Consider the following 18,050-nt stretch of genomic DNA (forward strand, 5'->3'; position numbering starts at 1 on the left):
GGGAGGAGCACTTTATGGGAAGTGAAGACAAGTTATTATCTAGAAGGTAAGTGAGATACTGGGCAATAGTAGAATTCCTTGTCCTGCGGTCCATAAGTCGTTCCCAGTTACAGGAGTAGATAAACCTCTTCCACTTTGTGGTGTAGTATTTGCGTGTAGCTAGTCTTCTACCCTCTATAAGGAAAAGTTCCAGGTTTCTAAATTCTAAGTCTTTAGGAGCCACACTGCTAAGCTGAGACTCAGTGGCACACCGGTCCCTTCTGCATTGATGGCAAGTCCTGATAGGCTGGTAACCTCATCACTCCGCCTCATGCCATCTGCCATTATACCACCTTTTTTTCCAGACAAACATGGGTTACAAGCAGTGTTCCTAACAAGGGTGTTGATGCCTTTTCACATCAGGAAAGCCATCACTCTTCTGATCTTCTTTGCACCACCTCAACCATCCAAAGAGGATGAAAGACATCAAGGGTGAATTCAGATTTTACATCGATCTCACTAAGGAACATGGGGCAATCAGTTCTTTGTGGGGTTCTCTGGGGAAAAGAGCATCTAACCAGTGCAGAAGTGGACCATCTCACTTTGGACAGTCCTCTGTATGAAGATCTACTATGCAGTGGCTATGAAGCAGCCTCCAGAAAATCTGGGGGCTCATTCTCCTAGAGCTAAGGCTGCATTCCTTTCTTTCCATACATTCAGATGCGGATCTGGAGCTCTGCTCCTCTCTCTTGATTCTGTGAAGTAACATTTTCCTTTAATTTTTTTCCTAGCGTTCAGGGGGATATGTCGCCAGGAAGATTAAAATTCACAGAGTGAAGAAAAAGAGAAGTGATTCTCAGAATCCATGTTTGAAGGCATGGGAAGACAGAAACTGACATCAGTTCACATGGTTAGCGCTTATATGCAGTTCCGATCATCACTTCCAGGAACAGAGTGAGGTCGAAGCAAAGTTGCACTGTGGCATCTATTGCCATGCACAAGAATTGCTCTTATGTTTACTGGATCCAGGGCAGTGTAAGACGCTGGCTCTCTATATAGTGCACTAAAATGACGTACATTGTGCAGAGAGAGGCCCCAAGTAGATAATACTAACGCTCTAATTGTGGTAGTGTGGGAGAGCAGCTAGGCTTATCAGAGGGTAGTGCTAAGCATTTGTTGTACTCACAGAGACAATAAATGGTACACACGCACACGAGAATAAATCAGAGACCAATGTATAAAAATAACACTGATTTTTATATATATGCAGAGCAGATAGGTCAGCCGGGTGGCGCACACCAAGATGCCCTCGCGGTCAGGAGCAGGCAACTTGGAGAGGAGATTCCAGGACAGCTGGGCCACTCACTAAGTGGGTCTTCAGGTTCTAGACATCCTTCGACGGGTGCTTGCTTCTTGGGCAGTTGGAGTCCGGATTGGACTCTTCGTATCAGTGAATGCTGCCATTACCTGGGATACTGGTGTGGCATGGCTCTGGTAGATCCTGGAATCTTTTCACTTGGAGGGGAGACATTTGATCCTCTGGGGCTTATGTCCCAATTTTGGTTCGATGGCTGCATCAGTGAACTGGATTCTGCGGTTCGGTGCCTATGGTTGCAGGAGGAGCAGTACCTACACTCCAAGGGAGTTCCTTTGCGATTTATAGAAGGCTGGAGGAGCTAGGGGATTCTTGGAGGCCTCACACTAGTAATGACAAGTATCCATTACTCTCTATGGCTTCCCTGTGCACTTACAAAATCTAAGAATGGCTCCGATATTGCAGGGTCATATCTGCACATGCAGATATGTCCACACAAGGGCTATAGAGCACCCTGCCTTAGTAATGTAATGCCTGCAGTAGGGGTGACTCACCTATACCTCATGCAGTGTAGGGGGACATGGCAAATTGGGCAATGTATTAATAAATAAGCATACACTCGCACACACTGTTGTTTGTTATCTTGATTCTGTTGCGTGCTCCTGGGTGTGCACTCCGTAGTGCACGTGGAAATACTGAAGCAAAGCGTGCCCCTGCCTTAGGGAACGTCCCCAGGTCACCGCTGTGTTCCCCGTGGGGGTTGTAAGGTATCAATCCTTGGTTGTATTAAATAACTCGCTTCATCCGTTTATTTGTTAGTTTGTTTCTTTAATCATTTATTCATTCAATTGGTTTTGTGGAGTTGTAAATCACTCATAAGAGGACATCTGTGCACTCTCTGTCCAACAGTCCCAGGATGCAAGCTATAGGAAGGCCCCTTTAAGGAGATCCAGCATAAATGCTCTAATATCATTGCCTTCAACTCCCTCTTTTATCCAGGAGGAATTGTTCTGGACAATCCTCAAAGTCTTCGATCTTCCACAGAATATCAGATCTGTCTTTCCAGAGATTCAATCTGTCCCATAAGGAACACCACATCAGTTTCTACCATCATTGCTCTTTCCTCTATGGCGTAGAGTTTTCCCCAATCCCTGCACAAGATTTAGACACAAACTTTAGCGCACCTTGCAGTTGTTTAGTAGCAAGCTGGGCTCTCCGGCCCTCGGCAAGGGTTCCTCTTTTGCTGTTTCCAATGTTTCATTGTGGCTCCCCCGGTGCCATGGAGAAGCTGCTTTCACTAGAATCAAACAGGGAGGCACCATCTTCATCCTTGCTCGATCTTGGGCTGAGGCGGTAGACTCTGACTCAAAAGTGAAGGAGTAAAACGTATCCCCTCCCTCCAGAGAAAGGTCCAGGGTCTGGTTATTTCTGGAATTGTAAATTCCAACAATTGGGTAGTAAGGTATTCCTGCGCAATGTCTGATGGTTTAGGTGTTTCTATTGCAAATTATTTACACTCTGCTACTAAGGGAGTCCGGATAGCCACCACCCTGTACTGCCTGATTGCAATTTGTTACAATTCTGGAATTGTACCCTCTGGGGTCGTTATCCCCTTAACTCTGCAGTCCTGAAAGATTTGTGCCCTACTCCCTGCGGGCGAACAAGTCTCCCTTGTTAGTGGAAGGGCTCCATTGTCCAGCTTATCCTGAGTTAGCGCAATAGGCCCAGTACCATCACTAGTAAATGGAGCTTAATCCTCTTTCCTTTAAAGACTAAGGGCGCTATGAAACGCCTGAATGTGGACCACATTACTCGCACAGAGAGCAGCCCTATCAGTTAGATACACAGTCTGGATCTCCAGTACGAGTCATGCAGTGTGAATAATCTTGATGCCGGAGAGCAAGCCGGAGCTCCCTCGCATGACCCCAACAATACAGGAGAGCCACAGTCCCACCTCTCAGCCTACCATCCGTACGGAGCTCATGGAGGAGAAGGCCTGCAGCGTTACTTGTTCGCCATCTTGCCCGAAAGATAGGTTTGGGTTTAAACCGTGAGCACTGGGGGGAGGGTGGGCTGCAGAGGTGAAAAACGGGCTATCACCTAGGCTATGGCTTGCCAGATTGACCATTGTGGTAGTTGGCGGATGGGTTGGGTGAGTGACAAGGGATGGGTCACGGGGGTCTGGGTAGGTCATAGGAGGTGAAATGGCAGAGAAGGGGGGTAGGGGGATAGTAACGGTGAAAACAAAGGAGAGAACAAACAAGCATAACAGAGAAGATGAATTGACATACAGAAAATTCTTGAGAAAGGTAGCTCGATGGTATATGCTACTTACTAGGGCATATGAGGCAGGATCGAGATTACTATGGGGCAGTTTTCAGCGCTAGGCTGTTCTGGAACTAGCATGTTCATTTTAAGTATTGCTACTGTAAACACCTGTTGCCTTAACGATGGGGGTAAAAGAAGAAGGGTAATTGAGGAGTTGAAAGTCCTGAGGGCAGATATTTATTGTCTCCAGGAAACACACATTGATACAGCTAACAAGAGACAGCTAGAAAGGATAAGTTACTTACCTGCAATCCTAGTTCTCTTCGAGGGGTATCCTCAAAGTCATAAGCACTGAACATTCCCGGCCCATGCGCGGGGACCCCAGAATATATTTAAAATATATATATATATATATACACATATACATATACACTATATACACACACACTATATATATATATATACACACAATATAAAATAAAATATATTATAAACAATGCAGCGTAAAGATAAAAAAATCAAAAGCTAACCAATGCACTTGAATTCACTTTTGCACCAAAGATAGAAAGAAAAGAGGACAAGGATAAATCCGACAACTCTTTAATGAACAGTAGAGAGCTGTCCTGCAAAACAGAAAGCATTATTAGCTGATAGGCTGCATTGAAAATTTAGCAGCATAGAAAATAAAAGCAATTGCAAGCATACAGAAGGCACTGTGCCTTTAAGGCAGCCATGACCCCCATCTTCCCATCATGCCTCTGGGGTGAAAGTTAGGTCAGTTGTTCTTTGTGGCGACCCGAAGTTCAGGGCACAAAGAGATGACATAATAATAGTAATATTAGCTCATTTGCCGCGGAGGAGGGTGGGTTGCTTAGGACTTTGATGAGGATACCAGGTAAGTAAATTATCCTTCTCTTCCAGGGGATCTTCATCAATAGTCACAAGCACTGAATCGAATAGCAAGCCAATTCTATACTCCTGCGGGCAAATGTCAATCGCAAATGACATTAGCATTGAAAAGAACATCAAATGGCTTTAGCATTGAAATAAACTCAAGGAGGCCTGACCTACTTGAGTGTCTGCTCTAGTATCAGAGTTGAGACAATGTCTCGTGAACGTATGTACCGACTTCCAAGTGGCCGCTTTGCAGATCTCTACAATAGGTACATTCTGCAAGAAAGCAGACGTAGCTGCCTTTGCCGTAGTGGAATGAGCCTTGGGAGAAGACAAAGGGGATTTGCCAATTGGTTAGTCAGTTTGATACATGGCACTATCCATCTGGAGATGAAACGCTTTGAGGCTGGGAACCCTGTTCTGATGGAACCATAGTTTATAAACAAGTAATCAGACTGTCTAATAGCCTTGGACCTGTCTAAATAGAATCTTATAACTCTTTTTGGATCTAAGGAATGGAAGACCTCTCAACTGGTGTAGAGGGATTGGGAAAGAAAGTAGGCAGTGAGATGGTTTGATTAACATGAAAATACAACATCACATTCGGAAGGAAGGAGGGAGGGATGGAGTGAGGAAGAGGTGGGTTCTCAGGACCGCTCTGTTGTGAAAAAACAGTGTAAAGTTCCTTAGAACAGGGCGCCTGAATCTCGCTCATCCTACGAGCTGAAATGATTGCCACTAAAAATCGGCTTTCCATGTAAGGTGTGGAAGGGTCGCTTTGTGAATTGGTTCAAAGGCGGGGGACCCATGAGCTTGGAAAGGGCCCAGTTTAGCTCCCAGGGAGGCGAAGGAGGACAGACGGGGGGGGGGGGGTGGGGGGGGTGGGGGGCGTCAGGTAACTTTCTTTAACCCCTGTAGGAAATCCTGAACCATCTGAACCTGAAAGAAAGAAGTTTGAGCAGGAGACTTTCTGTAGGCCGTAATGGTGGCAAGGTGTACCTTTATGGAAGCTAATTTAAAATCCAACCTGTCCAAGTGTAGGAAGAAGGTAAAATTACCTCTTCTTGCTCTTAGGTAGGTTGGAAACCATTTTGTACACATCAAACATGGAACCTTTTACATTTAAAAGCATACGAGTGCCTTCTAGACTCTCTCAAGATGTTTATGCTGTCTTGAGAAAGACCTAGGTGTCCATACTGGAGGACCTCAGGAGCCATGCTGCTAAGCTCAGCAAGGGACGGTTGGGGTAGTGGATGTTCTCGTTTATCTTAGACAGCAGGTCTGGTCTGCACAGAAGCCTCCTGTATGGACACTCCGAGAGATGTACAAGGTCCGGGTACGACCACTATGGTGGCCTGTCTGGTGCTATCTGTATCATCCTCGCTCTGGAGTGGGAGAGCTTAGTTATGGCTTTCTGGATGAGAGGAAGAGGAGGAAAAGCGTACACAAAGTCTCCTGGCCAGTTGATCAAAAGGGCATTCCCTTTCAACCCTGGCCGGTTAAACCTTGATGCAAAGTTGTGGCATTTTTTGTTTGTGTTGCCTGCAAAGAGATCAATGCTTGGCTGACCCCATTGTTGGAAAATGTCTGCCACCATTTCGTTATGCAGAACCCAGTCTTGCTGATCTTCGAAGTGACAACTTAGATCACTTGAGTGTTTTGCTCTCCTGGCAGATGGACTGCCTGGCCAGGAGCCAAAGTCAGATCGCTTGAGACCTAATTGTCACTCCTGAGGCAAGATGGGAAGCTGGGGGTCATGGCTGCCTTAAAGGCACAGTGCCAGTTTATGCTTGCAATTGCTTTCATTTTCTATGATGTAAAGTTCTCAATGCAGCCTATGGGCTAACAATGCTTTCTGTTTTGCAGCACATCTCTCTACTGTTCATTAAAGAGTTGTCGGGTTTATCCTGGTCATCTTTTCTTTCTATCTTCGGTGCAAAAGTGGAAATCAAGTGTATTGATTAGGTTTTGATTTTTTATTATTAGGCTGCATTTCTTATAATATTATATATATTGAAGTACATATATATGTTTTCATATATATTTTTTAACATGTTCCGGGGTCCTTGGCTATTGACGAGGATTCCTGGTAGAAAACACTAGGTTTAATGTTGGTAGCAAGCACCGCACAGGACACGAAAACTAGGGAGTATTGCTATCCCCATACGAAGTATGTGATTTCAGACACAATTTAAACAGACACAGAAGATGGGTGATATCAGAATGCAAATATAATATGGGGTTTATCACCTTATGTTCATTGTATGACCCTACAGTTCCAGACAACCCAGGTATCCTGGATTTTTTAGAGGTGGAATTAGCATTATGGCCTGTTCCGCATATTTTATGTGGAGATATGAACTTTGGTGGATTTGAGGGCACCGCTGGAGATGAAAACCGGTACCTCTGCAGGTCGAAAACTGTGTGTCTTTAGAACCAACTGCTGTTTAGAATAAGATTTAGGCCTGGTAGATGTGTGACTGAAAGTCAGAACGCCAGATCCAGGTTTTACGTATTATCTGTCCCTCATGGCTCTTTAGCGTTAAATAGAAGTAATCCAACTGATCAAGACTAATTTAAGGGGCTCATGCAGAGATACATCCTGGCTAATGTCTGATCATAGCCCACTGGTAGTGGAACTCACCCTGGAAGATCTTATTAGAAGCACCCTGAACTGGTTCTTTGATAGAAGCCTTCGGTTGGATCCGACGTCTATCGATCAAATGAATGCATGGATTCGTGAGTTCATAAGTTTGAATAGAGGCAGTGTTCCACCTGGGGTAGTCTGGGATGCCTTTAGGGCAACGGTAGGGGAATAAAGCCTTAGATTTAGTCTGAATCGACAGAAGCCGGGTCAGCTGCTTATCAAAGAACTCTAGCAGAACCGTATCAATGTGGAGGCTCTGCATGTCACAGCAGTAACGGAGGGGACTGACCCTACTATGGCCCAACAGCAAATGGCAGTCTCAAGACTGTGATTATTGAAATCACTGTTAAACAGACTGCGTACAAGAGGGTGGCTGCAGGTTATATCAGGGAAATTAGAGATATAGGCAGCAGTCGATTATCGTATTATGATGGTATCTAGGAAATGTTTTTGGGATACTATGTAAAGTCTTCAGGTGGCCTGGAGAATATTGAACAATTTTTGGCTCCGACAACCTAGGCGTTTATTTTTCCACTGAGGATATTCAAACAGCTTTACAACAACTACTCTCGGAGAAGACCCTGGGGACTGATCAAATCCCATAAGAATTCTATAAGGTCTTATGTGCTGCTTTAATTCCAGATCTCTTTCTCCAAGTACAGAAGGGACAAAGGGCCTGTAGTCTTGGTCTCCCACTAACTAAAGAAAGGAAAGGCCCTCCTGTGATCTAGGATCATACCAACGAATACACCTAATAAATAGCAATGCAAAGGTATACTCTAAAATCTTAGCCGCTCGGCTTGGCCACATCATCACTAAAATGGTTTCTACCAACCAGCATGGCTTTATCCCCAGGAAGGATACCACTGACCATATCCATTGGGTGGTAATAATGACGCAGTTGGTTTTTCAAAAAAGCCCATGGCAGTGGCCCTGTTGGATGCTACAAAAGCAATCAACAGGGTCACTTGGGACTATCTATGGAAACTCAAGGGCTTGTTTGGATTAGGAATGCGCTATATTAAGGCAGTGCAGGCAATCTACTAGGCAAATCAATATTTGGAGAGGAACAAGGCTGGGGCGCTCCTGCTCTCCCCTGCTTTTTGAGCTATATATTGATCCCTTCATCTGCAGGCTAGGGGCCAATGCAGCCATATCGCCAGTAGGACGTTATGGCTGAGAGATGAAAATCTTAGCCTACGCTGATATTGCAGTTGTGACTGCAAATCCGGGTGCAGCCATGTTGGTAGTGGAGGAGGAAGTCGCCAAGTTCGGCTAGGTTTCTGGTTACTCGCTTAATACTTATAATATGCAATTGGTGGTGAGCGGCTAATTACCATTCACGATTCGCGGGTGGTTGAGCAGGCGGTATATCTAGGTATTAGTATCAATGCAAAATATGACCAGTTGGTTAAGACTAATATTGCTCCGATAACTGGGAAAGCAAAGCAGGACTTTGGGAGATGGAATAACCTAACACTACCCATAGTGGGTTGGTGCAATATTGTGAAAACGATATTACTGCCGAAGGTGTTATATTTACTCCATGCTATTCTGTCAAGAGTTTGAAAACTCGTGGTTTAAAGCAATAGATGTTTTGGTCTCAAAAAATGTATATGGTCATACTGTAAAACAAGGAGGTCAATCGGGTATCTGATTTTACCTAGTTTGGTGGCGCGGGGTGGGGAGGGTCCAGTATATGAGACCCCTCATAGGGAGGAATGATAGGGGGCAAGGCCCATAGAGGGTGTACCTTCAATCTAGAAGTTGCAAATCGGTTCGGATGCAAAGGGGTGCTTGCGAAGGTTGATGGAACCCAGTTACAATAGAAAAAATGTAAAAATTGGTTCAAGGTGCTAAGGGGTTGCTTTTAAGAATTGGGCTGCCTTCCGGAAGAAGGCAGGACTACGGAGATTGAATTGGTATAGTCCAGTACAGAGGAATCAGCTACTGACAGACTTATTTCAGGATCCCTACTTGCGGAGGAGGGAGGAGCATTTAAAATTGGGGGATTTCCTCCAAGGACCGAGCCTAGCATCATTCAAGGGGTTCTGGGTTAGTTTGACCAGAGTCGCAGGGATTTAAAAAAATATTTGCAAATTCATGATTTTATGCAAAAGAAAACCAGGAGTCTTGTTGGATTTTGTAAGGTATCGCTCCAGAATAGTTTGTTAGGGTCTAAGTAATGGATGATCAGTTTGATTTACATAATCTTGTGCACTCCTATATTGGATGACCTTGATAAACATAACAGCAAGAGGCAGCAGAGACTGGACTCCAATGACATCAGTTTTTACCAGTCCCTGGAGCTCATCCGCACAGTACTCTGCCTTTCAGAACTACAGGCTCAGCACTACAAAACAATTTTTGATCTATACTTTAGTCCTGTGAAGATTGTTAAATGGGATGACAGATTGGATACATGGCCACGCTGTCGAGCCCGTGAAGCGGATTTGATCTACATGTTTTGTATATGCCCACAGCTAGACTCACTTAGGTAGAGTTGTCCAAATTTTTGGAAGATCTTCTAAACATGAATTTGGTATTGACCCCTCAAATAATGCTTTTGGGGTTGCAAGGTTAAGCTGACTCTTTTGGAAGGGGGAGGGTAAGAGTCTTTACTATTCATTGCTATGGCAGTATATTGTCTCTGCATCCCCCTCTGCCTGGCTCAACCATCAACCCCCCTCTCAGAAAGGGCGTTTCCTTTCATTTTTTTATTTGGAGACAGCGCTCGGTGAGCGTAAAGAAGGAAGGTCAGGCGGAAGGGTAAGACAATCTGGGGGGCCCTTTCAGATTGGATAAATTACTGTACAGTCTGTCTAATAGCTGATGAAGTCCCCTTATGTTATGGCTGGAAGGCTTATGCAATCAGATAGCTGCATACTTAAAGCACTTTACATCTTAAGCTACCAAATGTTTTATAGTAGTTTGAGGCATTTTTTAGACCTGGATATTGGTTGTTGATAATATGGGTATTGCACGTTTTTGCACAGAATGTATTTGGTGCCGTAGTTATGTAAATAGTTCATAGCTTGGTAGACATATCTTCTTTATTTTATCTAATACGTTTGTCGTGGTTGCAGGCACAGGATTTGTTTTCTATGAACTGTTTAAGATTTATTACTTGCTGCATTTCCTCCTAAGCACTTTAGAAGTTAGTTAAATGCTAGCACTTTGCACTTTAAGGTTGGTGGGATTTGGATGCCAGGTAATGGTTCTGTGTGACATAATCCCTGCGTGCTACACTTGTGCATAAGCAGGTCAAATATCCTGCATACATTAATTATGTATACCTGTGCCTTTTTCTTGCATTACATGTAATGCAACCCTGAGTTTAGCTGTGTGGCCTGCATGGGAACTACATGTGCACTTCTTTTCTTAATGAAACTACCATCATTTTACTAGGATGTGTGGAACGGACACGGAAGCAACACATTATAGTGAAAGCATAGCCCTTTTCACATGTCACCTGGCAGGGAGATTTGCCTACTAGCTACTCCAGTTTTCAACTGGTCTGGCAGTCCACTGCAACCAAGTCCATTGGTCAATCCATGTAGCACATGGATGGCGTTGCTATAGTTACTGTTATGTGCAACAGGAAATGTGTGTAGGATATGACTGCGGGAGCCCAAGAATGCATTTTGAGTTTGAGCAAACCCGTGGAATCTAAGATGGATGATGGCGCATGCCTGCCAGAGAGTCATGAGAACAGAAAACTTCACCAAATCATTTCCGAGGTACTTTGTAGTGACTACACTTTAGGGTGTGGTGGATAAATGACAGAGGGTCCCTTTGAAATGCACAGACAGTCCTTACCCAGTTCTTCGTTCATTCTTCTGTAGAAGTGTTAGCTCCAAAAGATTGAGAGGATTTAAATGAGGAAGCTGCCTGAACTTGTGTGAGGAGGCCACAGTTCAAGCAGGGACTCACCCATGGTGGGTAGGGCAATTTGTCAATTGAATTCTGGGGTCTGTCCTATTATGGCACTGCAAACTGGATCAAGTATGCCCCTACTGCGTTCGACTCTCAAGGTAGCAAGGGCAAGTAGTCCAAGGTGTGTCTGGGAGGTAATGTGGGAAGTAGAGACTCAGAGCTCAACCTATCAAACAATAGGTGTAATAAACAGATTGTCTAGCACAGTGCTTTTCTTTTATGAGAAGCACTTTCATCACACTAAAATGTAATACGATACATAAAAATAGTAATCACACTACTGAGATGCAGACTATGGGGTTCACTACGCAGAGAAAGAAAGCCTTAAATTAAAGAATAGGTGGAGGCTATATGAAAGTGGAATTTTGTTACACTTGTCCCACCACATTTTATATGTTCCGGGTACATATTCGTCCCTCAGAGAGATCTTGTGAGATGGTAGCCAGCTCCAAAGCTCTTGGGCTTCTTGGGAGAGCATTAGTGATATTGATTGTTTGTTTACTTGTTTACATTGTGCATGCTGGTCGCATTGTTTGTATGCACCAGCACCGAAGATCCTGCTATCCTTGGTAGGAATGCTTGTAGGGTGAGAAAGATGGCTTTGAGCTCCAGGCGGTTGATATACATGGCCTTCAAAAGCACAGAACACTTCCCTTAAATTTTCAAGTCCTGCAGATGACTGCCGCAGCACCCTAGGGACTAGAGAGACGTCCATAGTTATGACGAAGTCGAGTATTAGCGGGGAAAAACGTGAGACCCTTTGAAAGATGGGAGATCCGAGACCACCACGCTGGTGTTTCCACCATCCTTGGGGTGATGCTCATCAGGTCCTTGAATGACCCTTGAATGAATGAATAAATTAGGGATTTATAAAGCGCGAACTAAGCCCATGGGCATCAAGGCGCTAAGACCCTTCTGTCTGACTCCACCATCTTTGTAGATCCTCTTGTAATGATCTCATTTTCAGGCGTGAGAGAGGGACTAGATTGATTGCAGAGGACATTATGCCCAGCATTGACTTGCACAGTTGAACTGAAAATAACTTTTTTCTGAAGAGTTTGATAGCTAGATTTTTAGCCTTTGTTGTCTGTCCTGGGAGAGAAAGGCTTTGATTTGGATTGTATCCAGGTTGGAAACTAGAAACATTATCCTCTGCGCTGGAATAGTTGATGACTTCTGATGAATCATGGTGAGACCCAGTTTGCGAAACAATGCGAGGAAAGCCTTTGTAGCTTTGGGTGCTTACAATGGTGTTGGGGTATTTAGCATCCAGTTATCCAGGTATGGGAATACCTAATGCCTTCCTTCCTGAAAGTGGCTGCTCCTGGGGCAAGACATTTGCTGAAGTACGAGTTACTTACCTTCGGTAACGATGTATCTGGTAGAGACGATTCTAGCCGCAGATTCCTTAACGTAGAATTATCCCCAGGGGTGAGACTGGATCCAGAAAACTTTGCCACAGCATTCCTGCACGCCGGGGGACGGCACCACATGACTCCACCCTGACATCATCCGCGTCTGATGTCAGCGAGGATACATAAGTCCCACCCTGGCACGCCTACGCCAGTTTTCTCCGGAGAACTTTTCCACGCCACAACGAGGAGCCATCACTAACAAAACTGTGAGAATACTGGAACAGTGTGCGAAAAACCCCACTAAACAGAAGGGAAGGAAACAAAATGGTGAGGAACAACACCATCCAGAATAGAGCCAGGTACTGAGGAACCAAGATCTGGAATGAAAGAACAGGGCACCGCTACTGGAAAGCAATCCTGCAAACAAATAAAACAGCCTCCACGGGGCAGAAGCATGTGAAAAATACACAGCAGACCAAGAAGTCTGCAGCCACCGCTCAGAACAGAAAGGGACACCAAGGTCAGAACGGAGAGCAACGACCATTCAACCTCAGACAATACCAGCAGGGAGAAAGTCTCCCGAAAGCCAAAGTCGAAACCAGCCAAGGCACCTCAACCCCAAGGACTGCCAAAGACAAAAGTGCAAGTAACAAAGGGAAGAAGAAGCACAAGCAATCCCCACGCTGGAGACCAGGGTGCAGAGGTGCAGAAGTGCCTATAAAAGTCCAGAATGGAGCAACCACATGGCGAGCATCCCCCAAAGGAGGGAGTAAGAAAAGGCACTCGCAAAAGACAACCTCCCGGAGGTAGGTGAGTGAAGACGACCAAGAAGGCCCTCGCAGAACGGGGAGGAAGGGTGGGTCGTAAAGGAATCTGCGGCTAGAATCGTCTCTACCAGATACATCGTTACCGAAGGTAAGTAACTCGTAAATCTGATAGAGACTACTAGCCGCAGTTTCATTAACGTAGAATAGATACCCTAGCCATACCCAAGCGGAAGGAGGGTCTGCGAGAGGACCTCCCCAGCTCAGGCATACCCAGGGAACAAATCGTCGGGACAGGGAAAAAAGCCAGTCCTCCCCAACAGGGTTGAGCCACAGGGACAGGGAAGGCCGACCCCCCCTCCCCCAAACAGACTAGAACCTCAGTGTCGCGGAGAACACTGCCCCACAGGGGATGTGTCACAGCGACAAGCGGCAGCCCCGCCCTCACCAAACAGGAGAAGGAAGGGCAATACGAAAGGAGGCCATCAGCCAATGTACCAGTGACCTCCATCGGAAGCCCCAGGTACAGGCAATAGAAAAGGAGGTCAGCAGCCAATGTACCAGGGACCTCCGACGGAAGCCCCAGGCACAGGCAATGCGAAAGGAGGCCAGCAGCCAATGTACCAGGGACCTCCACCGAAAGCCCCCGGTACAGGCAGGGGAGTACCGAGGAAGACTCCAAGGAGAAGAGCAGAAACGAGGGCAAGAGCCCTCCACCTGGAACACACCCAGTGAAGAGGGCGGCCAAACTCATCACAGCTGGACATGAAAAGGCCAGACAGAACAGCGCCTCAGTGATAAGGCGGGTGGAAGAGAAAAAACATAGTCCCATAAGGCTCCTGAAAAACCAGAAGCAGGGGCGCCATATGCCTCACTCCAAGGTCCCTGGTGTGGACCAGAAGAACCGGCGTGCGCAGCTGGACGCCGACAAGCGCCACTAAACTAAACGTCCAGACCACAACGTCCAGGCTGGCACAGCTGGGTGCCAACAAGCAAACAGCCGGAAAACAAGAGGAGAAACAAGTAGGACGGAACAAGTCATCAACACAAGAAATACCCCCTCTGGAGACCAGGCCAAACAGCAGACAAAGGGCAAAAACACCATAGCACCATAGCACAACGCCGCAGCTGCCCAAGAAAACGCACCAGCGGCATACAGCAACACCAGGAAGGGCAAAGAACCCGCAAAAGGGAGTCCACACCTTCCCAGTGTAAGACAGGGCTAGCCAATAGCTATAAATACCCCACATCGGGTAGGACACGGCCCAAGAAGTATGGGAACCACTCTTTGGGAAGAAAATACTGTATCAGAGAACACATTTGAAAATCTGCGGCAGAAACCACAGATGGCTTAGTAAGCAGCCAAAAAGAACACTCTTGCCAAAAGGGGGCTGAACCAGCAGCCAACTGAAGAGGTAGGCCAACCCAGGACCTCGAGGGCACAGTATCCCTCACAGAAAGTGTAACGTTAACCCCAACACCAGATTCCAGGAGCAGTGGAATAACACCTCCCACTAAGACCCGGAGGATCAACAAAACCACTACTGAGGAGGAAGATAGAGCCCCGCAAGAAGACGCTGAATGGCGAAGTCTGCATGAGTGTTAAACAAAAGGACTCCGTCAAAGGATAGATCAACCAAGCGTTCCCTGATATTTTCAGGAAAAACAGCATCACGTAGCCAGGCATGGCGACGGAGAAATTGCCATAGCACGGCCGAGAACATGGGCAACATCCAAGGGCGCATGAAGAATAAATGCGGCCAACTCCCTGCCATCCATCAAATGGCTCCGTAGGTCAGCATGGGCACCCTCAAAAGAGACATGAGAAAGAAGGGACTCCACAGAGTCCCACAGACTGGAAGTAGCCCTGGTCAATACACACAAAGTATTAAGCGCCCGCAAGGCAGCGCTAGAAGATGCAAAGGCAGTACGCCCCCATGCGTCCAACCACCGGGCCTCCAGAGACGGAGGAAACAAAACCACAGGCGAACACGGAAAGGCATTCCGCAGAAGAGCGCCTTGAGTACAGGGGTGGAAAGAATACAGACAGGGTCCTGGGGAGCAGGGCGGAGACAAAGCAGGAGTGCCTGAGGCACCAGATCAACCGTGGCAGGGCGCCCTCAAGCCCCCATAAGAGAATTGTGGAGTGACGCTTCAAAGGGAAGGAACAACTCCCGTCCACCAGAGCCCTTGTGGAGAACTTCCAAAAGGTTGTACGCAGGAAACTGAGTAACAGGTTCACCCATCCGTAGAATACCAGCGGCTGTGGAAATGGCCCGAACAAAGGCAACGGAGGAGAAAGTAGTCCCTCCGTGGTCGACGGCCGCAGGCTGAGCCGCCTGTCCCCAAGTTAGGGGGAAGCGGCCAGCCCTGGAATAGTGGGGGGTCCACAGGTGAATGGGTAACTTGAGGAGCCCCAGGAGGCGGAGAGGCCGGGAGAAAACCCATCCGCGAGCCACAGAAAGAAGGGTTCGAGGATTTAGGCCGTGGGGACAGCGAAGAACCCTCCCTGGAAGATGCCGGTGAAAAAGCAACAATATGGCGCCCTGTCTCCAGGGAGGAACACACCAACAGAGGGCCGACCTCTGGAGAAGAAGGGACCTCAGGGGATGGCTCCAGAACCTGACGCCGGCGCGGCTTCCTGGAGTCCGCCACCGGTGCCAAATCAACGTCAATCGGCGCTGGAGTGGGCACTCGTGGCACCGGGCCAACTCCTGCCACCACGTGCTGTCCACGAGGGTGAGACGGGGTCGGTGCCAGAACGGCGATGGAGGGGTGCCGAAAAGGCACCGGCTCGGCCTCAGGTGGGGCAGCCACCCGTCCTGAGGATCGAGGGGGACTTGGGAAAGCACCCCAGGTCCCTGCCTCCACTCATGACTCCACCGGAGCCGGGGAGGAAGGCTCCTGGACTGAAATGGCGCTGGCTCGGCCTCTGGTGAGGCAGTTGCCTGCTCAGAGGACCGGGTAGGACTCGGGGGCAATCCCAGAGTCATGACGGTCTCCTGCGAAGCCACAGGGAGACCCGTAGGGATTTGCGGCGAGGCAAGAACGCCAGGCGGCGAAGAGGGGAGCCCCGAAGGACCGCATCTCGACAGCACGACTCTCCTACGACCTGGAGCCGGAAAGTCCGGCACTGGAGCCACCGTTGACTCTGCGGAAGGCCCCACGCGAGGCAAGGGTTCCGCGGACGTCTCAGGAGGTGGAGGAAGGGCCAAAGAAGCCTGCAGCGCAGCCACATAGGCTGTCATTTGGGCCCTAGTTGCCTCTGCGCTGGGAAACTGCGGGTAGGAATGCGACAGGCGGGGGCGCATGTCCCGAAGGAAGCAGGCGGCCACCGCAAAAAGAGAACAAGGCCTCCGAGACAAACTAAAGGACCTACCAGCCGGCGAGCCACGCTGCGGCGAAAGACTTGCCGCAGACGAAACCAAAGGTTCCTTGCTTCCGAGGTAGGGGACAGACGCTGGGACGACACTGATCTGGACAAGCATGCCGACAGCAACTTCATCCGGCGCTCCCGCCGTGACTTAGGCTTAAGTTGCTGGCAGGCGTTGCAGCTCTCCGAGTCGTAGTACTCACCCAGGCACCACATGAAGTTGGGTGCGGGTCCGTCGCCGACATGGGACGTGCACAGGAGGTACACGTCGAGAAGCATGAAGGCATTCGCACACTGTTCCACTTAACGCCAAAGCGTGTAAAAGAATAGAAGGCCCGAATACAGGCCAGGACACAATCTGGATCTGCGTTGCACGCGGAAAAATGAAAAAACTGGAGTAGGAGTGCCGGGGTGGGACTTATGTATCCGCGCTGACGTCACAGCAGAGTCACGTGGTGCTGTCCCCCCAGCGCGCAGGGATGCTGTGGCAAAAAGTTCTCCGGATCCAGTCTCACACCTGGGGATAATTCTACGTTAAGGAATCTGAAGCTAGTAGTCTCTATCAGATGATGCAGGCAGCTGACTGGAGGCCGAATTAGAGGCCTGTGAACTAATCGGTGCCGGCTACAGTGAAGAGAAGATTTGTAGTGTTTGGGATGTGGATGTGGAAATGTGCATCCTGTAAGTCCAAACTTGTCATGTAGTCTCTATGGTGTTCGAATTGCCATATGTCGGCAAGAGTGACCATGTGTAAGAATAGCTTAGGCAAAAATGTGTTTAACTTCCTGAGGTCTAGGATTGTTCTCCATTCCCCTGGTTTCTTTTTGCTGAGGAAAAAACAGGAGTAGAAAGCCATGCCCTTCTGGGAAAAAAAGGAACTTTTTCGATTGCTCCCTTGGCAAGAATGAGGAGGCCTTCTTTTTTGAGTAAGTGAAAATGAGGGGGTGCGCGTCCCTTGGTAGATTGGCGGTCTCTTGATAAACTCCTGGGTATGGCCATAGGTGACTAGTTCCAATGCCCATCTTTCTGAAGTTATTTACCACCATTGATGGAGGTAGTTGGTAATGTTCGCACCCACAGGATGAGAAGAAGTGGAGATAGCCAGCACCTGAGTGAAGTCCCTGTTTGTGACTGGTGTCTCGTCTCTGGGTGGGTCCTTCTGTCGAGGGCCTTGCTTTGTAGAGGGTCCAGAACTACGCATTTTCTATCTTCATCTGATGACGATGGGTCTTCTCTTGGGGGCGCTGCTTTGTTGGAAGCACTAGATGATTTAAATAGAGGGATAAGCATTGGAGTTGTAGAACAGGTAGGCTGAGGTGAAAACACTGGCTGCTCCTGTGGAGGTTCCGGAAACCTTTTACAATAGTCTTGTAGCATGGCCTGCATATCTCGAAAATGTGACATAGGCACTTGAATGTCACCCTGTCTGGAAGGTGGGTCAGTATAGTACTGATAATGTTGATCAAAATGCGTCTGTTTTGCATGGTGATTATAGTAATGTCCATACTGATTTTCTTCC

At 47.5% G+C, this 18,050-nt stretch overlaps 1 protein-coding gene across 1 annotated transcript in view; it reads right to left on the bottom strand.

The window, feature by feature from the left end:
- The window catches only part of HAUS5 (HAUS augmin like complex subunit 5), a 264,940-nt gene that overhangs the window by 58,859 nt on the left and 188,031 nt on the right, over positions 1-18,050 (bottom strand). The window lies entirely within an intron of this gene.

Source organism: Lissotriton helveticus, chromosome 7 (assembly GCF_964261635.1).
Source record: "Lissotriton helveticus chromosome 7, aLisHel1.1, whole genome shotgun sequence".
In the NCBI taxonomy this organism is placed as follows: domain Eukaryota; kingdom Metazoa; phylum Chordata; class Amphibia; order Caudata; family Salamandridae; genus Lissotriton; species Lissotriton helveticus.